Source organism: Phyllopteryx taeniolatus, chromosome 17 (assembly GCF_024500385.1).
Source record: "Phyllopteryx taeniolatus isolate TA_2022b chromosome 17, UOR_Ptae_1.2, whole genome shotgun sequence".
NCBI lineage: Eukaryota > Metazoa > Chordata > Actinopteri > Syngnathiformes > Syngnathidae > Phyllopteryx > Phyllopteryx taeniolatus.
The window spans coordinates 15,620,963-15,646,593 of NC_084518.1; the positions used below are offsets into that span (position 1 = coordinate 15,620,963).

At 41.9% G+C, this 25,631-nt stretch overlaps 1 protein-coding gene across 3 annotated transcripts in view; it reads left to right on the forward strand.

The window, feature by feature from the left end:
• Positions 1-13,471: 13,471 nt before the first annotated feature.
• Positions 13,472-25,631, forward strand: part of LOC133467396 (rho guanine nucleotide exchange factor TIAM1-like) — a 57,521-nt gene continuing 45,361 nt past the window's right edge. For all 3 annotated transcript variants that reach the window (XM_061752230.1, XM_061752233.1, XM_061752232.1), the window contains exon 1: positions 13,472-13,608. The gene's annotated coding sequence lies outside the window, so the exon portion shown is untranslated. The remainder of the gene's footprint in view (positions 13,609-25,631) is intronic.

Below are 25,631 nucleotides of genomic sequence, written 5' to 3' on the forward strand. Positions count from 1 at the left end.
ACGTTGTATTGAAAACTATCAATAGAATGGTCTCCTTTTAGAGTGTAATTCCTCTCCCAGAAGAGGGGCAAAGAATCATAACTCAAGTTCTTGCTAGTTAGCTTGGGCTTGTTGTTAAACTGCAAATGCCCACTTCTGGTAAGAACGAAACACCTTATTAAACCGTTTGCAACCGTCTAACTGAAATTTTGAGAATGCATTACTTTTTATTTTTTTAACCCCACAAAAAGAACGCTCAATTGAAATGGAAATATTTAAAGTTGCTTGGTGGCTGACATTGATGCTAGCATCAGCTATGATGCAGCAACACTGCCCAAGGTTTGCATCCCACCTCTCGCATGGACGAAGCATTGTAACTGAAGTACTCGTTCGCTAGCTTCATAGCTAACAATATTGCTGATATCAGCGTTGACACAACAACAGTGATTTTCAAATTGGTGGCTCAAATCATTGTTAGGGTTTCAAAGTAGGATTTTTCGCCGAGCAACGTGCCATTCATAGTGTATGTGCTGGGGGCATTTGTTATTATGCTGTCAACCACCCTCAAAAAAACATCCAAAAAAAACCCTGGTTGAGAGCAGGTAGGGTGGCCAACCCCCACGTGATTATTTTCGGCCCGGACGAGTAAGCGACGTGAAAATGCCTTCGAGAGTTTCTGTGGTTCAGCCACAGCAGCCTCGGTTCGGCTTTTGAACAAGTTTTAGGGTTTCAAATTTGTGGTTGGAGCCACAGCCTTCGAATTTGGGTTCTTGAGCCTCAGTTAGGGTTTTAGGATTTTTGGCTAACATTGATGTTGGGATTAGCTGTGGCGCAGCAAGACCGCCACAGGTAAGGAAGACATTTCATTTAGATAATTATATACAGCATAAATAATGACACACCTGGTAAACGAAATTTAAATACTGTGCATTGCTGTATACTGTATTATCGTTTGAGCAGACTTGGTTGCTTTTGTTTGGCCCGTTTCTGTTTTTATCACATTGCTTTTTATCTCTTAGTTGACATACTTATTGCAATGTTGTTGTTATAATAATAATAATAATAATTATTATTATTTATTTATTTATTCTCCAGAATTCAAACGTGTGTTGCACTACACTGTAACTTCCACTAGGTGGTAGTGGTGTCGACCCTCCCACCAGCCATCCCATGCTTCACCATCACATCATGGAGAACGTCTGCCTTTTTTCCCCCTCCTCATCCAAATGCATGAAGCCGTTTGCTTAGTAAGAGAGAGAGAAGCAGTGAGTACCAATGTGCGTACGCACGCACACACACAAACGTGCAGACAAAGATTGATGACAATTATTCACTGTAAAATATTGATGGCTGTTGCACACACATTGAAAACATTTCATGAACATAGAGCTGCTGAAATATGAATAAGATTTTATGATTGCAAGTTTTGGATGCTGGAATTGGCTCTTCTAGTGGTTATTACAGTGAACAGCTGTACCCTGCAGACTCACACAAGCACAGTCGAATCACTTACTGGCTTCACATTTCTATTATTGTTTTTGTTTTTCTGTCCTTTTTATGTTAATTGTCCAGACATGACTTTACTCTGTGTTTTGGAGAAATTTTAGATGCAGAACTTTGAGGGAAAAAGTCCAAAGTTTACGAGAATGAAGTCCTGTTATGACGAAAGTGTCATGATTTTAGAAGAAAAACCTTAAGTTGCGAGAGTGGGACATTTTTTTATATTGTTACACTAAAGTGGTAATAATGCAAGAATCAAATCTTAATGCTGAGAGGAAAATACATTGTAGTGTTAAAAGCATAAAAATTATAAAAATTTAATTTTGCAAGAAATAAGTCGTAATGTTGCAAGAATAAGGGTGTACCATTAAAGGTAAAGTGGTAATATCATGAAGAAAAAAAGAGACTCCCAATATTACGAGAATAAAGTTATAATGTTACGCATAAAAAGTGGTAATTTACGAGAACAAACGAGCAAAAATGGTAATGTTGCAAGCAATGGGAATGTTGTGATAAGGTGAGGAAAAAGTTCTTAATTCAAGTTTTTTTTCTTAATTAATCTAGATGGTGCAAGAAAAAAATATTACGAGAGAAAATAATGTTGCAAGGAGAACAAAGTAGTGTTTCGACAGTGAATTTGTTCTAAGAGTAACGCTACGAGAATTTTTTTTTATGTTTTGAGGAAAAAAGTAGTAATGTTACGAGAATAAAATCTGAATGTTGTGAGACAAAAATGGTAATGTGACGATGAGAACAAAATTGTCTTACGAAAAACAAGATGTAATGCTATGAGAAAGTTAAAAAACAAATTATGGCTTTTCTCTCTCTAAAATATACAACCCCATTACAATATTTTCTTATGGGTCCAATGCTCTTTTGTAATTTAATTATACCAATAATAACAATCGGGCTTGAATTTGTATTCCTTTGAGCTAGCACAATGTTAGCCCCTTTGGGCTCCTGCAGTGATGCTCATCAACTACAGTTGGAGATGAAGTGGCTTTACAGCCTGACTGAGAGACAGTAAAAGCTGTTATAAATAGCCTTACATGCTGAGGTGATGAAAAATGGAGGCTTAAGAGGAAGGCCTCTGGAGGTCTAAAAGTGTTTGGAATGTAAAGAAAGAATACAGTATTCCATTATTTGCCTTTGCGGAAGCATCCATCTGACCTCCACCATATTAGCGAGAAAGAGGTAAAAGTCACGCTCTCGCCCGATATTCATCACCCGCTTACACATGGAGGTGGTAATGGCAGTTACATAAGTCTGGAAAAGGAGCCTCTTGCTTCAGGAATGTGTGCCTCGGTGACAAGCTTTTATTGTGAAAGTCTCGACGAGAACCGGAGCGGTGGCATTCTGAGACTTGTCCCGGCGGGCCTGGCAGGCAGTCGAGTTAGGCTATTTAATTAAAATATGCCTCAGAAGTAAAAAAAAAAAGAAGAAAAAAATGTAAAACGTAGCTCTAATCATTGCGTCAGCAAATTCCGTGACACTTCGACTCAATTCTGGAAGTACCTACAAAACACCAGTAGTTGTAGTAGTACAGTAGTAGTAGTAGTTAAGTAGCACTTCCTGAAACAAAAATGTTATTGGGGTTTCCTGTTGGTGTTGTTTATTCCTGTAATCACCGTTGCTGCTGAAACGATACGAATGTCCCCATTGTGGTACTTATAAGGGTTCCAACCCCTGAGCAGGACCGTCTTTCGGTCCTGATAAATTACCCCAGAACTAAATTTTGAGCAGTTCCCGAATTCCGAACACACAAAGCTCCTCCAAATGTTCCTACCTCTGGTCAAGATGGATGCCAACACTGTAGATGTTTCTCATGTAGGAAACTACAAAGGGTCGAGATTACACCGTCTGCCTGATAATTGACCCCAGAACAAATTTGGAGGGTACTCTGCAGACTGAAGAGATTAAGGGTGAGAGGTCAAAATTGGTACTCAGCCGGCAGACTAATTACGAGAACCCTATGACCTGACCTCTGAACCATCAGCCGGGTCTCATGTGAAAGTGGAGCTCCAAGACTGGTCTTAAATGTGAACACGAATCATCTTATCACGTGACACTCTGCCCTCCATTTCGCTCCCAACCTGTTGTTGTTTCCATCTCCAGGATGCTTAGCGTGGCTATCGCCATGACAACAGGTGCAGACGGTGACTCAGTGCAGCATTCCGGGGATGATTTGGATGTCAGACTCTGGCGGGAATCGATCAAGTGAGGGAAATTTGTCAAGCATGCGTGACTTTTCACTGAATGCTCACCAAGAAATGGAGGGTGGGGGGGGGGGGGGGGGAAACAAACCCAAAGAAGTGACTTGCGGCTTTAATTCTTAGAAAGAAACAGACAACATACACATTTTTATTTATTTATTTATTTTTACAAGAAATGGTCAAATAAAGCCATATTGTGGCAAAACTAAGATGTTAAACAAAAATTGCGACGTTATGAGAATTTTTTTTACAAGATGACAGCAGTATAAGCAATTTCTGTACACTATAGTTTTTTCCTAGGAACAAAGCTTTCACAAATTAAACTGCTCAATATTACCTGCGGCCATTTTTCCACTTGCCCCACAAATGGACAATCGCCACTTGTCAACACAGCACCTGATATGAAAAAGTTATTTCAGCCATATACTGTACGTGCTTCATTAGCCAGCATCTTTTGTTCCTGTGAATCAGATGGATGGTTTTTTTTTCCCTGCAGGGAGTTCCATTATGTAAATGGTTCTCTCCCGCCCCCTTGCTCACTCGCATGTTTCCAAAGCAAATATGTAGCAGAAGAGGAAGTGGTGAGCATGAAAAATGAAGAGAGGAAGTCACTTTGTTGTGTTTGTGTATTATTTTTATCCCTTGGTGTATTTATTTTATTTTTTTCTCATCCGGGTGTGGGGGTGAGATTCTCCAGGCGGCCACTTTTTCCCATTGAAGTCTGTCGCGTGTGTGCGTGACATATGACGCTCCGGTGTCAAGTATTCTGCTGCTTCCCAGCACTCCTTACTCGCATATACTGTACATATACAGTAATTTTGATGATAAAATTATATTTTGGGGCGGTAATGTTCCGAGAAAAAAAATCGTAATGTTAAAATAATTATTTTGGAGAAAAAAGTTATAATCTGATTGCAATAGTCGTAATTCTAATGTAAACACAAGTCAAATATAAAAATATAACTATACAATACAAAAAGAGTCATAATGTTGCAAGACTAAAGCAGCAATATTACAAGAATAATGTAGTTTTATAGGGGAAAAGTCATAATATTGCGAGAGTAAGCAGTAATGTTACAAGTCGTAAAGTTGTGAGAAAAAAAAGGAAGGAAACTTTTGTAGAAGTCTTATGAGAAAAAATAGTAGTGGTTGGAGAAAATAGTTATAATGTTATTAAAAAAAGAAATTATTTTATGAAGGGAAAAAAGGTCACAATTTTGAAAGAAAAATATCGTAATGCTATGGAAAAAATTCATAAAGCTATAAGAAAAAAGTTTGAATGCTATGAGAAAAAAAGTTGTAATGCTACAAAAAGAATTTCATAATTTTATGAGAAAAAAAGCCATAACGCAATAAGAGAAAAGACAGTGTTACATGAAAAACGTTTGTACTGCTTTTAGCAAAGTGTCGTAAGCTTATGAGAGAAAATGTGGCCATGCTATGAGAAATGCTGTAATGCCGCAAAGCTAAAGCAGTTATGTTACGAGAAGAAAATAACTTTATGAGAAAAAAGTTGGATTGTTTTTCTGATTGTTTCTTTTTTCTTTTTTAATTTACAAACTATATTGACTGATGATCAAAAAAGTGCATGTCTGTGGACTGTAAGCCTCTGTCCCGCTGAAGCGTCCGCCTCCGTCATGCGAAATCTCCCAGGAGAATGCCACACCTTTTTCCCACAAGAACCCCCCCCCCCCCCCCCCCCCCCCCGGTCATCTACACCATCATCTTGCAGCGGAAATGGCCGAGACACTGAGTTAGCTTCATGTTCCTCAAGGCGAGCGATGTGATGAGACACAACTAGGCGACTTAACAAGATCCACTTGTGACTCTTGTGCTGTTTGACCCGGAAACTACTAACTAGGCCGGAATACTGACATTCCAGTCAGAAATAATCATATGAATTTATAATTATGACCAATAGTACAGTTGCTTTGTGGCTAAATTAGGATATATAGTGCTTAGTATAGTACTAAGTCTTCACGTTTAATTGGACTTTCTGTTCCTTAATATTGCGCTCTGAAATGCTTTTTGTGCATCCAGCTGTCTTGTTCCCCTTCAATCTGTGCTCAACCCAGACATAAATGACAAAATGTCTTAAATTAACAATGCCCTTTGAAATGCACGTTTTATTATTCATTTTGTGACATGATGAATTTGTTATGATTGATTTGCCATTCCTCATGTAATAAGGCATTCTGTGCATGCAGTTATCATGTTTCATCTCTATTTTCTGCTCAATGTGGACATATCGCTAACATGGTTAATTTGTGACATTACACATTTTTATGTAGTGTTCCTCTTCAGTGATCAGCACAGATAAATAAGTGGCATGATTCATTTGTGACATGTTGAATTTGGATGTATCCTGTAATTTGGCGATCCCTAATGTGCTCTAAAAGCCCCTTTGGGTATCTCATTCCTCCTCCCTTTGTGCTCAATGCAGCCATATACTGTAAGTGTCATGATTCATTTTGTGACCTTTTTAATTCAAATGTTTTAAATTTGACTTTACACATGTGCTCCATAATAATGTGCTTTGAAATGCACTTTTTAAATGCAAGTGTCATTATTACTTCTTAGTTTGTGCTCGAGGCAGACATACTGTAAGTGACATGATTAATTCTGGCGTTTCATGTGCTGTTCCTTAACAATGCCCTCTGAAATTCTCTTTTCACGTGCAATGAAGTGTATTTGTGTTTAATTATAGGACATACTTTTGAAATTGTTTTATTTTTTTGGTTTGACTTTTATAAATGTGGGTGGCGGCAGTTCCTTTGGCGTAAATCTTTAATTAGCACTCGCTAATACATGTTGGAATGGGTTGTTGCCGGACCGCTTGGTTTATATGTGGCGCACTGATGTGTGTTAGTGAGGCAGCGTGTTTGTGACGAGGTCAGGACGCTACAGTGTATGTGCGCATTAGCTCTCTTGCCATGCAGCTTTTATCTGTGTCACTCGTCTGAGCTCACACACTGCCCTTACACACGCACAATTTGCTGACACTCCTTGTAAATGTCTTTATAGAGCAAATGTGTCAGAAAGTGGAGCGATGAGAAGAACCGCGCGCTAATTGAGGTTGAAAGCGAACATTCCCGTTCAGCCCGTGTCTTGGTCTTTTCCACAGCTGGATCGTACCAGCAGTGTGCTTAGTTTTAATGCCATTTTTCGGAGCTGGGTGAAAAATCACTATTTGTGAGGATTTATGTAGAGGTTCCTTGAGATACGAGTTGAATTCGTTTCATGACCATGCTGGTAACTCAACACACTTATATATCTCCTCTGAAATTAATTGAAATGCCATTAATCTGTTCCAGTCCCCACACCCCCAAAAAAGTATAATGTGTTTTTTAATAAGAAAAATATCCGTTCATGTCATCCATCCATTTTCTGAACCGGTTATCCTCACTAGGGTCGCGGGCGTGCTGGAGCCTATCCCAGCTATCTTTGGGCGAGAGGCGGGGTACACCCTGAGCTGGTCGCCAGCCAATCGCAGGGCACATATAAACAAACAACGATTCACACTCAACTTTCACACCTATGGGCAATTTAGAGTTGTCAATCAACCTACCGTGCATTTTTTTGGGATGTGAGAAGAAACCAGAGTACCTGGAGAAAACCCACGCAGGCAAGGGCAGAACATGCAAACTCCACACAGGCGGCGCCGGGATTTGAACCCAGGTCCTCAGAACTGTGAGGCAGATGTGCAACCAGTCGTCAACCGTGCCGTCAATATAAAAATATAGAAGAAAAAGAGCACTCTATAATATTGTACTATAGCAATGTATTGTAATAACATAATTTCATAGAATGTAAAGAATTAAACAGTAAAGAATAATGTAATGTAAAGAATTAAACAGTTTGTGCATCATGATTAATTACTTGTGACTCCTTTTGGTGTGAGCGACTTGGCCACCGGGGGGCAGTATAATACAATCATGAAGACACAAATGACGAAGGCTTTCACAAGTAACTCAGTACTGTGGTAATATTAGTCATTTTTTGCAGCGCATAAAGAATCGAGTGTCGAGTGTTGTTACGTTGTCTGTCTACATGTGTTGCTCCACTGTTTGTGTTCAAATATCTGTTGCTTAAATCGATATAACACCACTATATAGATGCTATTCGTTCGTCTTTGTTTCATGTTTAGTTTGACAGTTAACTTCAACTATGAGTGGCATTGAAAATGTTGAAGCCTGTTTATTGAAGAATTGTTTTCTATCTGCCAAACTGCAGCTTGTTGTAAAGTGAGTTGAGTTCACCGCTACAATAAAAGGCTGGTATCTTAAATGTTTGCTTGCAAGCCAAAGCAAAAAATCAGCCAAACGACAGCTCGTATCTAAAGAAAAACTCGTACGTGGGATCACTTGTATCTCAAGGCACCACTGTCTAATGGTTCTACTAGGGCTGGGCGATATGTCCTTAAAATAAAATCTTGCAAGGCCAAACAATATGAAAATGATTTTGCTCAGGATGCCTGTTTCATTGAAAAAGTCGCTACTTTGGCAACACTGACTGTGCTTTTGTTAACTAGCTCAACATTGTTCCGCTAAAAAAAAGCTTTAAAAACATTTAGAACATCGATAAAATAGATTACTCGCCCAGACCTCGATCCTAAGATGAATGTTTAGATGGGACACGTAATTGAAATTTGTCTTTCAGTTGTTTGTCTGCGTGCTCACGTAGCTTGTCTGATTGCAGCATTCCTGGTTAGCGAAAGCCTTTTAATGAGCTAAGCGGCTCCCAATGAATATTCATGAGTAGCTGCAGGCTGCAGACGTGTGCGTTGTATGACCTTGCGCTAAAAAGCGTGTGTTGGTTGGTTAGCATAATGTTTGCAAAAAGAGCACCTGGTACGTCACATGTGGTGCTTTTATTTTTTTTTATTTCAAGTCACGGCCTCTAATACCACATTTCGACAGCAGGGACCCCAGGACTAGGAAGTTTGTTTGGACTGCTGGATAGAACTATTGTCTACAATTAGATCTGGGATCAATTATCAGGACCTATAGAAGACCATGCTAGGGGAGTAGTAACAGGAACCTTCGAAGTGGGGTCTGTAGCTCTGATTGGAACTTTTTTTTGTTTTTTTGTTTTTTTAAGTTCCAAGAAGAACTACAAAAACAAGAAAAGGTTTCTGGTATTTTTAGTTCAAATGTGGCTTTGAAAATTGTCCTGTTTTCCCCTACAGGTTGTCTTTGACTTACAATGGTTTTTACAAGTTTTCTGCCCCTAGCTTTACTCTTTTAATTTGTAACCTTTTTTACTTGCGCTATCGTATAGGAAGTACCAAGAACAAAAGGTTTCTGGTACTTCTGGTGAAAATGTGGCTTTAAAAGTTGTCCTTTTGGCGTACACATCGTTGATTTACGATAGTTTTTACGTGTTTTACTGTGATTCTTTATCCTTCTGTATGTTACTGGCACTATCATATGGTAGCGATATCGTCATCCTCAGGTGTCTCATTGTTATCTCTTCTGGTACAGTAACAATATGCCAACCTCAAACATCGATACTGCTATTTTTCGATGTCTCTGTATTCTTATTTAAATATTAAGACTTTTTATATTACAACTTTTACTGTAGTGCAGCGAGCCACAACACAGTCAAGAATGGAGCAGCTCCCTTTAGTTCTCCAATTTACCCCCTTTTCCTGTTACTTAGATATTGCAATCGTAGATGTTGTTTTTTGCATAATTGCTATATGATGATATCTCGTTTTGACTTAAGAGGAAAAAAGTGAGTTCAATTTGCCACTAGCTTTGGTTTTCCTGCTAGTACGGGGACTCACTGGCTAAGGAACAACTGCTACCGCTAAGAGTCGTTCAGATTTACGCCCCAAGATGATTTCATTTATTGGAAAACAACGTTGTTGTAAATCAACGACTTATAATATATGTGCCGTGATGGCGGGTGAAGTATTAAGAGCCTCCAGGTTTGTGGAACAGCTCCGTTGAGCTGCTAGCCCAAGTTAATGTTTCATCTTCTTTAATTGGCTCATTGACCATCGCTCCCTGGGGGTCATCTGCTGTAATGGCTCAGTGGCCTTGGATAACCTGGCATAATTTGTCTTAATATCGAGAAACGTTTCTGTGACACCGCTTTTAACTGAAAGCAATAAAAGGTTGTTGGTTTAGGCCCCGATGCAATGTTTGAAAACTTCAAAGCGCAAGTAAAATTTTTTTGGGGTACTGTTTCTGTGTAAATACTGAAATTGAACGACTGTGAAAATAAATGGAGAAAGTGTGTTACATATACAGTGTAGGCAGGCATGACTTACTCTGGTACTTCACCAAAAGAACAAGCCATAAGACAGCCCTGATACTAAACCTTTTCATCAAAGTGTAAAATAACACGACTGCGACTGTTGGCGTTATTTACATGCAGTATGTCAAATTGTAATCTCCCTGTTACGGCCCAAAAGAGTTGTAAAACTCACAAAAAAAAAAAAAAAGAAATGTCAATAAACATAGTGGGCTACATAGCCATCTTCACTTCTGTCTGTCTGTCCATCTTCATATTTGTCCATACTCTTGTCTGTCCATCTTCACATCTATCCATCTTTACGTCTGTCCATCTCGTTTGTCCATTTTCACATCTGTCGGTGCATCCATCTGGTCATCTTCAGGTCTGTCTGGCTTCACATCTGTCCATCTACAGTACATACTGTATCTGTCCATCTTCTCATCCATCCATCTTACATCTGTCTTCACATATGTCCATCTTTATGTCTGTCCTTCTTCTCTTATTTTCATCTTCTCATGTCTGTCTGTCTGTCTGTCTGTCCATCTTCACGTCTGTTCACGTCTCTGGGCGGTTTCCTTGCTCTTAAAAAATATTTTCCCTAGATTGTTGTCATGTAAACGTACCCTAAGATCCTCAATTTATGACATCCCAGGTCTCGTACAAGACTCTCTACCTGATGAACTCTCTTTCTTATCATACAACACCTGATGCCTGCATTCTCCGCTTTGACGTTGTGGCGGCAGCGTCGTGTGTCACTGAAAACGAACAATGTAGTGTCTGTAGTATTGCGTCCACATTAGAATGCACGGCGGTGTTCCACGCTAATGGAAAATATAAGTTGGCCAGACAGGGATTAGCTGACATGACACGGGGCGAAAGGCGAACTCGGCAAGCCGCCGTGTCGTACGAGAAGTCAAGCGCGCATGTGCATCCTGCTTGGCCCAGCAGTATATGAATACATATATTATGCATTCAGTCTACTCGCATGGCGGCTGATTAGAATTTTATCTGGCAAAGATGGTGAAAAAAACTGGGTGACGAGATAGTTCGCTGCCTTTGTTGATGCCTTTTACTTTGCCTATGACCCGGCACGATTGCTCATGCTCACATACAATGTAGAAATGTAGTTACTGCAGTGGCACCGTGCACATCACAGACAAACAGAATGACTAGAAATAATCCACAGAGTGAAAAAAGTCCAAAGTCACCTTGCGCATTACAAATAAGCAAAACAACTTGAAATAACAACTTGAAATAATCCACTGACTAAACCATAAGTCTATGGCGTGCTTGGTCACGCATGTGCGAACACAAAGTGCATGTCCTATAATTGAAGGGGGAGTTTGCAGTGTTGAAACTGCTTCCAAGATTTGAACATTGCCTCACTTCACTAATCCCTCCCTACCTCGAGTCTCTGACCAAAGCCGAGCCCCTCACTAACATGGACGTGGTTCTCAACCATGGGAATTCACAATTCCATGCGATTATGAAAGTGCGTAATCGGGATAAATAGTCACAGCGAAAACATATCCAGCTTCAACAAAACAGCAGCGCTAGCAATACTAAGCTAGTGGTAGCACTGGATACAAGCCGATGTTAGCCCGAGCGGCTACGGTGGTAGCATGACCTTATTTGTAATGGTGTGGGACTATAACATGAAATGTTATCGTTTGAAGTTATATTTTTTGGAATCTACAAGCAATTAAAAGTAAAAAAGAGGCGATGAAAGTACCTCTCGCGAAGAAATTTTGCTAATTCCTCATCACTTCTGAATCCTTTCAGGTGACTTAGATTCCTTCGCTCTGCTTCTGTTTGCGAGTCTTACAGTATGCCCAGTTGTTGGCAAACGAGGGATGGGCATTTTTATATTTTTTTTTCCGAAGGTAGATATTCCACCATCGTTTCAGCAAAGCTCCTAAAGCCCTTGGTAACAGGTCAGCGCAAGGCTGCTTGGGTTTGCCCGTGAGTGCATAGGCCATGCCTTCTGTCTCTGATTGGTTGTTTTTTTTCTTGGGTGCGGTGGTGTCTTAAAAATCAAATTGGAGGTACAAGATGGGGCCAGAGTGGGCTGATATTTTTCACAGATCATTTTTATTTAGATCATTTTTATTTCAAATTGAACTCATGCACAAAAGTTAGGAAAGTTGCAGTCATCCAGCATTATGTAATAAAGTGACGGCACGGCTAAAGGTAAGTGGTGCTGGCGGCTCGTCTCAGGTGTTGCGGGAAACCACAAACAAAGCGAACAGAAAACGTCTGCCTGGCATCTACTCTTATGTAACAATCCTCCACCTGTGCCACAGCTTGTCACGGCATGCCATCACGGCCTTTATTCCGCTAAATCGCTTCCACGCCACTCCTCGCTAATTCTATTACAAGCCAATAACGCCGTGTTTGGCTAGTGCTGTGGGAACCGGTCTTCTAAGCCCCGCTTCATCCCGCTCGATCGCCTACTTCCTGTTGAGCCTGGACCCCACGGAGGGTCGTGTTAGGGGAACGTACACGCGTACGTGCTGTGACGCTGTGGTATGCAACTGTCTTTCCCTGCACTTTGCAGCCGCCATGTTTTCCCTTCTAAATGTTCAATGCAGAAGTTTGGTGTCCGACTGCAGCTGACAGAGAGAATGAAGATCAGTATCCTGTTATGTAATTTGTCTCAGACACTTCTCGCAAGCAGCATCTCACTTTTTTACCCTAATAGTCCTCATTGAGTCTAGACCTCCAGGCAAAAAACAAACCAAATAAACTCAATCTTTCTAGTATACAAGCTTCAAATTTGGTAGCCATTGGACAACATCTCGAGAAAGCTTGTCTATTTTTGAATGACTCCAAACTGAGCCTAAAATTGTCGGTTCAAACCCAAATGACAGAATTCTCGTGTCTTTTCGGGCGTGGCTTTTTGACACGTTTTCGTGGGTCTAATCACGACAGCAACTCAAAATTTGGTAGGCGTGTCAATTTATCGATGTCTGTGTGTCAAAAACTGTTTCATATTTTACATTCTATTTAATTAAGTAATTACTGTATTTTTTTAAATAGTGTAACATTATAGGGTGCTATTTTCCATACAGGTATTACAAAAAGTATGTATTTTTTGTGGGGGCCGAAACGGATTTCCTTTCATTTCAATAAGGAATGATGATTTGAGATAGAGGTGTTTTGAGTTACGAGCGTGGTCATGGAACGAATTAGACTGTTATCTCAAGACACCACTGTACTTTTCGAAAAAACATTTTTGGGGTGAGCCATGAAATGTTTCTAATGTCAAATACCGTATGTGCCTTGGCTTAATAAGAGGCTGGGAAACACTGCCCTACATAACTTTTGACTTTGAAGCAAAAAAACAAACAAACCCCAAAACAATCATTTGTGTTGTGTGTGTGTGTGCACGTGCGTTCCTCTTGAGGCAAATGAGCAGCAATTAAAGGGAGGACAGATACACACACACACATGCTGGCAGTCCACTGCGAATTGAGGGAGGAGTGTAAGTGTGTGTGGGTAGGCGGGCTCTAGCACACACACAGACACACACTCACACACACACACTCCTCTCTTTCTCTCAACACACAGCTCTCAGTCTGGTCTGGGCGTGCAAGGAGGCAGGATGTGTGGGCTTTGATGTGTGCGGGACTACCGCCTGTATTCTCCCGTCTTGAGAAACCGCTGCACTGAGGTACCGCCGCATGCTTTTTATTTTCATTTTTACCAGATTTTGGAGGGATTTCGACCCATACGTGTGTGAGACATGAGCCCACGTGTGTGTGTGTGTGTGTGTGTGTGAGGGATAATCCCATCGTAAAGGCAAGAGCGCCACTACTCATTTATTTACGTGCATGCTCAGTGGGCCGAGCGTTTATCAATCATTCATGTTCAAAAGTGGCACACACACACATACATATGCAGACTACAATAACAACTGACTGACTGACAACCCTCCTGATGCACTTTGCATGTTTTAGCGCCAGTACAAAGCTCAGTTATGCTCAAGATAGTGAATTAAGATGCATTTTGAGTAAGAAAAAAAAGAAAGTAGGTTTGAGACACGCTTTTACCTCTTGTGCCCTCTCTTCTACCCTCATTCTGCACATATGGTCCAGAAAAAGTAGCAAAAATGCATCTTTGAACAGAATATATGTGTCGATAAATTCTAGTAGTTGACACTTTATATTACTAAGTAGTAGTAGCAGCAAGCTCATTTATGCTCAAGATGGTAAGTTAAGTCATGTTTTTGCATGGAAAAAAGGAAGTACAATGGTACCTTGATATGCGTTACCCGACCTTTTGTTTTGACTTGCTAGCAAAAACGATATACGAGCACTGTATGGTGGCACGTGACTAAACTCACTTCATAATGAGCAGCAGTTTGGCATATAACATTAGTAAATATTCTTCAAAAAAGAGACTTCAAGCTGTTTAGTGCCATTCCCAGTTGAAGTTTACTGTCAAACTAAACATCAAACAAAGAGAATTACAGGTGTATTTCAAACAACTACATATTCTCTGCTAGCTTATAACAGGAAACACAGTAAAACAGCACACGTAGACAGATAACATAACAGTACTCACAGGCATTTGCTTTATCCTCTGCGAAGAAGGACTAATATTAATGCGGCTTACTGAGGAAAGAGGAGTCTAGATGTATATTTGTATGTCTGTATTATACTGCCTCCAGCTGACCAAGGCGCACTTATGAGTAGGAGCAGCATAATGTCCATTGAATTGGAACAAAAAACGTGGCAAAAACTGTTGATTCTTTACATTTTATTTAATTCATTACTGTATGTTTGTATAAAGTAGATTTTTATAGTGCTGTTTCCCTGATCAAAAAACACTTCGACATTTTTTGTTTTGTTTTGTTGTTTTTTGGTTTTTGGGAGAGGCTGGACCTGACATCCTGGCCTGGCATTTCCATTTATTTCGATAGGGAAAGATGATTTGAGATAGTGTTTTGACTTATTAGCATGGTCACAAAGTGGATTTAACTCATATCTCAAGGCACAATAGTGTCAGATTTTAGACACATATTTACCTCTTGTGCCCTCTCCCCTACCTCCATTCCACACATATGCTCCAGAAAATGTTGCAAAACATCACTTTTGAACATTCTTGCCTCAATAAATCCTAGTATTTGCCGCATTTTACGCTATATTACCTGTTATGTAAAATATCTAATAGAGTAGATACTTGCTGTTTATTTTTCACACACTCTGGCTCCACTATCTGGTGTGTTTATATTGAAAATATGTCACTTCCTGGTCAGTTTGCAGTGGTGTCTTTCAAAAGAGGTGACCCGTGGAAGGATTTATAGCGGCGGATAAAACCGGCGCGTGTGTGTGTAAAAGTGCATGTGTCTAAAAGTGAGCGCAAATGTGTGTACTTTGTTTTTAGACTTAACTGAAGCCCGGGGCTGTGGAACGGAGGCAAAGAAGTCATTATCTCATTCACTCTGATTATCCCTGTCAATGTGTAGAAGTGTGCGTGTGTGTGTGAGCGCGCGTGTGTGTGCGCACGCGCAGTCGCACAACCATGTGCTGTGTGCGTACAGTAAAGCTAATATAGTGTGTGTGTATGCGTGCGTGTGCAAATGTGTGTGTGTAAAGGGGGATGGGACTTAGTGAGGCAAGCCTTGCGGCGTGTGTGTGTTTGCATGTGCATGCGCACTTGTGTGTGTGCGTGTGTGTGTAGTGAGTGACCCACTTTGATACTCTGCCCCTTGCTGCTAAGTCACCTATAGCGCTTATAAATACAGTAAGTGAGCTTGTTTAGGCTGACACGGAGGACAATGCCTTAAGGTACTTTTGCCTCTTCACAGATCAATAATGCATCAATAATCCCTCCGTTTGTTATATGTTACAATAGGCACTTGTTTGTACAGTGGGGATGCCCGTTAAATACACAGGTGTGCTATAAATACAAATCACCCAGTCAGCAGTGCATGAACGCATCATGTGCACGGTAGAGGGATGCCTTAAAATCAAAATATGAATATGGATGAATATGAATAGTAAATACTGTATATGTGTCATATTGAGGGAGGAACATGAGCTCGTCTTTCCATCCTTTCATGTTCATATTCCTCCTTTTTTTCTACTGCTAAGCAAATACGAGGCTTATGTACACCCCCCCCCTCGCCCACCGTGTGCACGTCTACACACATGCAATCAAGGAGTGTTTGTGGTGTGTGCGTGTGTGTGTGTGTGTGTGTGTGTGTCCTCGAGATAGTAGGCTTGACAGAAGTGACAGTCGATGGCAGTAATGCGCTGGAATGTTTCTACTCGATGTTCATTATAGCAAAGGTTTGAGTGCTTGTAGACAGATAGATATGGTAGACAGGATGGATGGACGATAGCTTGATAGATTTAGCTGTGGTATGACTGTTAGAAAGATAGATGGATGGACAGATGGATGGATTGATTGACAGATAGAATGACAGCTAGACAGAGAGATAGATAAAGATGGATGGAAGACAGACAGACAGACATACATAGATAGATAGATGGATAGAATGGGTTTGGTGGAGAAGAGAAAGCTGTAAAAGGCGGGAACAACTTAAAACTTTTGACCGTGTCGAGAGTGAGAGAAACATTGCGCAACACACGCCTCATGGACGTTGACGTGCACGCTCGTGCGTGTGTGTGCGCGCGTCGGTTTGCCATGCGACCCGTCCGGTTGCGCAGGTTGTCGTCTTGCTAGCGCGCACATGACTTGACGTGAGGAGTGACGAAGTGGGGAGGGGTGCGTTCCCTCGTTCATTTCCTCCCTTTTGTCTGCTCCTGATGACTGTGGACTTTTCCCTCCCTCTTTCCCTCATTCCTTCCTTCCTTCCTTCCTCCATTTTTGTCCATCCCTCCGTCAGCATGACAGTCCCGCCGTGTCCACTCATTATCTTCAATGAGTGTCGTCGCCTTACAGCACACATGTGTCCACATGCCAGCTGATGCGCTTGTTTGTGTCTACAATGCGTGTGGATGTGTGTGTTTGTGTGTGTGCGCGTGCATTCCTCTACCTTCATCTTCGAAGCTTAATTTGCATTTTTTTCAACGCTGATTATAATTATTACATGTAAAAACACCACAAACGTGTGTGTGTGTGTGTGTCTTTGTATGTGTTTCACTCTGCATGTCAAACTGGTGGGAGGGAGAGTTCGAAGTAGAGCTGCAAATTTTCCAGTTTGGCAGGTAATACCCAATACGCTACAGAGGTGGGATGATGGGCATGTGAAAGCCGGGATCAAGTGGTGAAGTTGGGCGAAAAAGATGAATCAAATAACTAAAATAAATAAGAATAAATTTGAAAAAGAGCGACGCTTCGCACTGAGCATTTTTCCACACAGACTAATTATACTGCAGACTCACGCACCACTCTGTGTATTAGTTGATCTTATGGCAACGAGCTGGGAGGAACAAGTGCATAAAAGACAGAGAATCTCTACAGTTTGCGATCATTTCTCACCTAAAAAAAAGAAGATAACAAAGAGTAATTTGTCTACTGCAAAGCAGAACTAACATATTACAACATCACGTCTACGATAGCCAACACAAGGTATCGATGTTAGCTACTTACTTTGATGAAGCCTGCCACCGCTAGTTAGAACATATTGTATTGCAATGGGAGAAATGATAGACACAGTCGCCGGTACACTTTCAATCGATTTCAAGCAGTAACAAAATAAACACGTAATAAGCATATGCATACATGAATAATTGATTGGGATAATCAATAGAATGATCGATTTTAAACATTTACGATAGTAATCGTATATGTCCATCTCTACTATTTTAATTGTCACACCAGATGCGACATTGTCCCATTTCGCTGGGTTCTGTGTGAAAAACACAATGGCTTTTTTACTGATGCCGCTGTTCTGTGTGAAAGGTTCTGCCCCGTGAAGTTCCCTGCTTCGGTAGTCCGAGCAGATGTGAGATGGCAGATGCATGTAAGGCAGTAATGGAACGCCGAGACCAGGAAGTTTAACACTCACTTGCCTTGTTACTTTGAAAGCATTTGTCGCTGAGTTTTTTTGTGCAAAACAGGTGAACTGATGCGCCAATTTTGCTGAAACCGTAAGGGGCTTTAGTCTCTCTCCTCTTCTGTGACGTCCACGGCGGACTAGTACGTGGGCACTTTCCGCTCCCGCTTGTTGACCTGGAAGTGATGCGAGGCACTGCTCTCCAAAGGCTGTGATGATGGCTCATTGTGGCGCATTGGCTTTCTATTCTTTACGGTGTTGTTTGATAGTGCCATGTAGTTTGCCTTTTAGGCACGTGTGTGTGTGTGTGTTTTGCTTATTTTTGTGTGTATATAGGGTCATATTGCCTTTGTCCTCCCCCCTACCCTAAGGCCCTGCACTCAGTGTCAGTGTCACATTGAGCTCATGCGGGTCACTAATGCACTGAGAGGCCAGGCTCCATTCAGCATAGTGACGAGGCCCAACAATAAGCAAGAGTGTGTGAGCGTGTGTGTGTGTGTGTGTGTGTGTGTGTGTGTGTGCGCGCGCTCATGCTCTCTATACCAGGAAATGGACCCACTGACGTGGATCCTATGCCATCCACTTTTGTTTTGGTCCCAAGACATCTTTAAAAAGCTGGCCTGCATGCTAACGGTGGTTGCTTTAAGTGAAGCGTTGAAGCAAAATTTTACTTTGTTGACTTGAGTGGGTAAAAAACAAGTTCCATTATAAACTTTTACCCCACGTAACCTCAAGTATTTTGTCTTGGATGGACACTTACGGATGGTACACGGAGTGAACTTTGGTGTGTCCAGTGGTTAGCACTCAGGCTCGCAAGAAGGTTCTAGGTTTGAATCTGTGGGAGGATTGCATCTCCTCCCAGAGTTAAAAGAAAATACATTGTTAGGTTCATTGAAGACTGTTTACAGAAACATGTTAAGTTTGTTCACTACTCCATGTAGTCTTCAATGTTGACGAAAATATACGTTAGGTTTGTTGACGGCAAAGCTGTCTTCAGTGTTCCCCAAAATAGTAAAACAAATATTTTGTGTTAGGTTTGTTGAAGAGTTGTTGTTTTTTTATTCAATCTTAACAAAAATAATTAAGTTGGATTGACTGTCCTTTTTACAAAGCACATGCTGACGACAAAGTTCTGTTCAGTGTTGACAAATATGTACGTACGTTAGGTTTGTTGCCGACTGACATTGACATTTGTTGACAAATCAAAATTGTCTTTGATGTTTACAAAAATACCTAAAAAAGGTTGATGACTTCAGTTTTTGTGACACATATGTTCCATTTGTTCATGACTCAATTGTCTTAAATATTCACAAAAGTACATACTTTAAGTTCCTTGACAACTCTTAAGTTGTCCTCCATTTTTTTATAAAAAGATTTGTTGATGGCTCTCTTTTTTTAAAACACGTGTTACATTACTTGATAACTCTAAATTGTCTATTTGATAGCAAAATGTTCTTTACTGTTAAAAAAAAAACACGTATGTTAAGTTTGTGTGCTCAGTTTTTTCAAAAGGTGTATGTTACATTCGTTGACAGCTAAATTTTCTTTAATGTTTATAAGAACATCTAGTGGAAGTAAGGTTAATTTACAACTGTATTTTTACAAAAACACGTACATTAGGATGGTTGAAGACTTTCAAGTGAACCTTAATTTTTACAAAACGCAAATGTCCTATGACTCTAAATTATTGTCAACATGTACACGAGGACTCCAAATTGACTCCAAATACTCAACACTAGGTCAATTGGTGGAAAATACGTACATCGACAATTTGATCTGTAAGTGTCATTGATCAGCTGGAATTGGCAGGAAAGGTCGTACAGAAAACCTGGATGAATTAGGAATAGGTACTATTTTCTTAGCTACAAAGTCAAAGTTAGAGAATGATCCGTTGTGTATTGTGTAAATGTCCTGTCACTCATACAAGTGCACAGTGACTTTGAGTGAAAGTGGGATCATGTTCAAATTACATCTGGAAGACAGGAACCCAACACTGAGTTTATTGTAAACGAGTGTTTACAGTATTTGGTAGAACCAGTATCATAATGATCTTGGGTGTAGGTGCACACTATTTGGCTGCACCTGACTACCACGCCCTGTGAACGCCTGTAAACGTACAAACAGAAAAAAACAAAAGCGGCAGATGTGCACTGAACAGGAAGGTGGGTGGCGTGCATGCGGGCATTCTCACATTCCCTTTTCTAAAATAAATCGTCAGCGTTGGCATCAGTGGGTTCAGAATAGCTCATTAAGTTTGTTAACAACGGCGCTGATTTGTGTTCAGGTCTTTCCAGTCGGAAGGCGTTTGTCTGCAACATTCTCGCTGAGAGTTCCTCGCCGTCGCGGTGTATTGTCCTCTGTCTCGGCTTCATTTTGTTTGAGAGCGCTGTGTTGACTCAGGTGCAGGGACGCGCGAAGATAACTTCCCCCTCTCCTCCCCCTTGTCCCCTAGACTTCTCTTTTACTGCCAAATACCACCTGCTTTGTTGCAGATAACAGCGGGCTTAAGCCCCTTTATCACAAAATTGGGGTATCAGAGATGTATACGCCTGTGCATTTTGCACAGAACCCAACGATACAGGTCACTGTCGTGTCTGTGGGATGGATAAAATAGTTGTTGGAAAGCCACAATTGCTTTCAGCACAACAAGGCAGGAGAAGTCTTAAACTTCACATTCAGGTCTGGCTTTTCCCCATTCCATTCCACACAACTGTCGTTCTCGCCTTTGTTTCGCCTGTGGTACTACTGATACAATATGTTTCACACAGAATAGCAACATAGGGAAGCTGGCCCATTTGCACAACGACTTCAACACCATGTTCCTTGGGAATAACTTTTATTCAGAACTGAGGCATAAGGGAGAAAAGCTAGCTATGACCGGTGGTGGGAAAGGGGCTTCTGGTATGCGTCCTGCACTACCGCAGAAAATTGTGGAGTGCGATTTCAACACTATGTTCCATATAAGTACCTTTCACACAGAACAACAATAGAGGGGAGGAAAAAGCAGGTTTTGACAGGCAGTGTGAAAGGGGCCTCTAATACTACCTCAGAAGTTGGCCAATTTGCACTTCTATTACAACCCCACTTTACATACCGGTACCAACATGGTCTTTTGTCTAGAAGTGACCATTCTCTGTCCAATAATCAACGCACTGCACTTCGCCGAGGTAGCCTGCCGTGCCTTTTATAATCCTCCTCATCCTCAGTAAAAGTAAAGCCAGGGCTTTTCGTTGTAAAGGTGACAAATATGTTGCCGAGCTGCAGCTTTTACTTCCAAACAGGGAAAAGGCACCAGACCACTTCCTGTTCGGTCACTTAGCAACCAGCGACAAATACGGCAAGCTTAAGTCCGGCCGCTGTTTTTGATGTGGTAAAGGTTTGGGGAACCTCCATCAACAGCTCTGCTATTAGCCGTTTGTCGTTGGTCTCTCCAGACTTGAGTTGGTCTTTCCCAGCCTGTGTCATCCAACCGTAGTTTTGTATGATGCACAATTGTGAAATTCACTACTTTCTTACACACCAGAAGTATCGTCAACATTGTTATTGTTGTTGTGACATCAGCTTTCTCTCAGCCCCTCCCTTCCTCCCTCCGTGTCTTTGCTGACCGTGCCAAAGCGTGGCATGCTCTCTCCAGTTGGAGAATTTTTTTCCTTTGCAAACCTCAGCAATATTTGCCTAATTCACTGAGCGCTAACAGTGTCGCCTTGTTGTATCGAGTTAACTCGCATTTCAACAAATGGCTCCCCTCTCCCCTTGGTTTAGGTTCTCAGCGTGTACAAATCCCACTTAATATTTCAGTTTTCTGTTCGGTTCCAGCAACATCGGATTCAGTTTCTTTAAAAGGGGACATAATAGCCAAAAGCTAAGCAGATCTGCAGAGATCTTGGATGCACAAATAAGCAGCACAATATAAAATTGTTGCTTTGTTTCATTTTCTCATTTTTTATTTGTGTTGTCTATGGTCTTCTTTATTTATGAATATTCTTTACATTGTTGTATGTAGGATCGCTTCGAAAACAAGATACCTTAAGTGTTTACTCTTCATAATAAAATAATTTACATACTGTATTATTATAACGTTACATGGAAGCAGTCACTAGTGGAACCACCACAGACAGGAAACCCCCCTGACCCTGTTACCTCATGGCTCACCTTCCCCCAAACATCATTCCTCAGTCTACCTGCGCACCTCCGTTCCATCCTCTCCCCTCTCTAACAGCCTCTCATCAGTCCATCAACACCATCTATCCCTCCACCCCGCATCCATCATGTCTACCTTTTTGCCTAAAACCCTCTTATCCCGGGCTTTCGCCCACTCAGCCTTCTTGTTATTTCGCCGACTCTTCAGAGGACGCCGAGTGGAACAGGAGGTATTACCCCACCATTTGCTGACATGCATACCTGTCTGGCTGGCAGCGGCGCGGTTAAACTGTTGTGGATTTGTGGAGATGGGCTCTCACGTGGGAAAATACGCTGGACTGTAATACAGCTTCCTTTTTCATAGCAATTACTCACCTTGGTCCTTCACGCAAAACCCAACAGAAATGGCAATTTTCTGTGTGCGCTTTCACATAGTCCAGACAGAATGCCGCATTCAGATAATTAGATGACAATAATTAATTCTGTCTTTCTGCTAATCCCACGCCTTTCCATGCCAATGTTTTTTGCCTTCGTATCTGGCAAATTGGCGGGTCTCCTATGTCCCCCACCATTCCGTGTCGGTATGTTTCCCTATTCTTTTCTTTTCTTTCCTCTGTTCCTTTTCACACAGCCACCGTTATACATCAGATACTGTCTTAAAAAACAGGAAATTGTTTTTGTTACTACCTCCGAAACCAGCAAATTGACAGGTCATCTTCGTCCTCCTATTCCCTCTCATTGTGTTCCGCTTTTCACTTTCACGGCGCCACCGTTACGTCTCAATAGCCGGGAAATTGATGGGTTGCATTCACCCCCCACTTTTGTATTGGTGTTTACGCTATTCCCTTTCACATAGCTACCATTGTACCTCCCATAAACATGTATCAGATTTTTTCATATCAGTGTGAACTCTACAATTCCCATTTTTTCATATCCGACCCGGGCTTTTTTCATATGTGGATATAAATTGGATAAGTATCTGACGCGAGTGCAGTATGGATGCTCACGCTGTGTACGTTATCAAAAGGCAACAAACGTCACAATTGTTCAACAAAACATACACACCACAAAACGGCACCGGTGGATGAAGCAGCAGAAAACAGTCAGTGGCGAAAAGAAGATGCTTTAGAATTGATAAATATAAGAAAATGTGGGCACTGGTTGCGCAAAATCCTTGAAATTGCCACAAATGCGTCATGACGAGACCTCTGCGAGGGGCTACATTTACTTCCGTAAACACGCAGTCTCACAGTTGTGTGCATGCATGTGATGTCACGGATGTGTTCCGTCCACAGTAGAAGCCGCATTTGTTTTTGTAATGTGAATGACTGCATAAAAAGATGAGATTTAACACAAATCAGAATTGGGCATCATGCCTTGCAGTGTAAACGTAGCCTAAACCGTTCCACCTTTGTTACTACCTCCAAAGCTGGAAAATTGGTGGTTCTCTCATCAGTGAAGGTTAAAATATTTGGTGTTTGGGATGTAGGATCTGTGCTTATGTAGCGAATTGTAAGACACACTCGTCCCCCCACACCACGTTCAACAGGGGTACTTTTGCCCGAGGGGATTTTATTTTAAATTATGGTAATCCCCGACTGTAACGTGGTACAGGCGGCAGTCGGTTGGACTGGGAAGCGTGCGGCATAATCTCCCGGCTCGACGGAGGAGCGTCTTTAATGAGGTTAGTGCCACTTGAGGAGCAGAGTGGAGGGAATTGGCAGTTAGCGGATCCCGCCATGCCGCTTATCATTGTACTTGATTCTCAGATACTTTGACCCTCAAGTGTTGTCATTTGGTTCCCCTTTCCAACTTGTTTGACTCTGTGGTTTGATCTCTAAAGACTACTAGCGTGCAGACCTCAGCCAAGGCCTAACATTCTCACATGCAGTCGGCGTGAGCTGTCCCGTTTGGCCACGAGCTCCCTGACAAGGGTTATGAGCGTCTTTAACACCACATGACACAGTGGTGGCAGCGGTGGCAGCGGTGGCATGTCATCACCGAAATGGCGTGCACAAACGATGCCACCGGGATTTAGGACAGGCTGTCACAATTCCCGTGAGATTGGCTTGGCTCGTTGACAGCAATTGGCAGCGATTGCGCGTCTCAAACTCTGTGACGGTAATCCCGACTCCCGCCTAGTGTTTTTGTACTTTTATGTGGAAATGGGAAGCTTTGTTGTGCCACTCATCACCGGACTGATGAAGCTTTAAATGCTGTTTGATTTAGGCAGCAGGGACGCTGTTTGTGCGTCGGGAGTCGAGCCTGCGAGGAAGGGAGGGTGGCTGATTTGCGCATGTGATGGTTCGTCAGATCCCGAAAGGATGAATAAGAACCTAATCTCCCTCTTTCAGGGAACCCAACCACTGATGTCTCAGATAGAGGGACTGTGGGTGTGGAGCCTGCTTGACTACATATCACTATGCTATGCTAAGCTAGAGCTAGTCTTCATGTATCTATTCCTGGGAAAGCCTGCATGCGTTTCTGATCTTGAATTTCTGTGTAACGCTGCAGGAGAAGCTGCTTCCCATATCCCAGTTTTGTTCATTCATTCATTCATTTTCCAAACCGCTTATCTTCACTAGGGTCGCGGGTGTGCCGGAGCCTATCCCAGCCGACTGTGAGCGAGAGGCGGGGTACACGCTGAATTGGTCGGCAGCCAATTGCAGGGCACATATTAACAAACACCCATTCACACCCACATTTGCACCTACAGGAAATTTAGTGTCTTGAGTTAACCTACCATGCATGTTTTTGGAATGTGGGTGGAAACCGGACTACATGGAGAAAACCCACGCAGGCACAGGGAGAACATGCAATCTCCACACAGGCGAGGCCGGATTTGAACCCGGGTCCTCAGAACTTTGAGGTGGATACGCTAACCAGTTGTTCACTGTGCCGCCCCAGTTTTGTTCCATTCAGGAATTCCTGCCCCCCCCCCCCACAGAGAGAGTGTTAACTTTAGTCACTTGCTGTAATGGACAGGGGTAGGTGGGGGAGTTAACTATGTGAGGAATGTCAAAGGTGCAGGAAAAGGCCCAAGGGCAGGGTAAACCCAGGGACGACGTCAGTGGCTTTTGGGTTTCGGAGGGGCAAAAGTGTCCCAAGGGTCCCAGGGGAAATCAGTCAAGCTGCCAAGGTCTCATATTACAACAGGTTCAGGACTGTTACTTGGAGTACTTTGCAGTTTCAGAACCGGTCTTTCTGTGCTCACCAGGTTCAGAACAAGATAATTGCACGATTGCCTCCCTGGTTCGGGATGCTATTGGATTTTGGGGCTTCGAGGGAGTAAACATAGCCCAAGGGTGCACGTGGAGGTCAGGGGAAATCAGTCAAGCTGCCAAGGTCTCATGTTACAAATGGTGCAGGACTGTTAGTAAGACTACTTTGCAGGTACCAGGTTTAGTAGTGGCTACTAGCGCTACAACTTACCAGCTGCTCTAGCTTCTGTAGTTTAGGACAGGCTACTGTCACTCCTACATTATTTACTTGGTCTACGAAACCAGGTAAATGACTACGAGTGCTACTTCTTACCAGTTTATACTGAATGCTATCACTGTGACTAAATAGCTTACTAGCACTTAGCA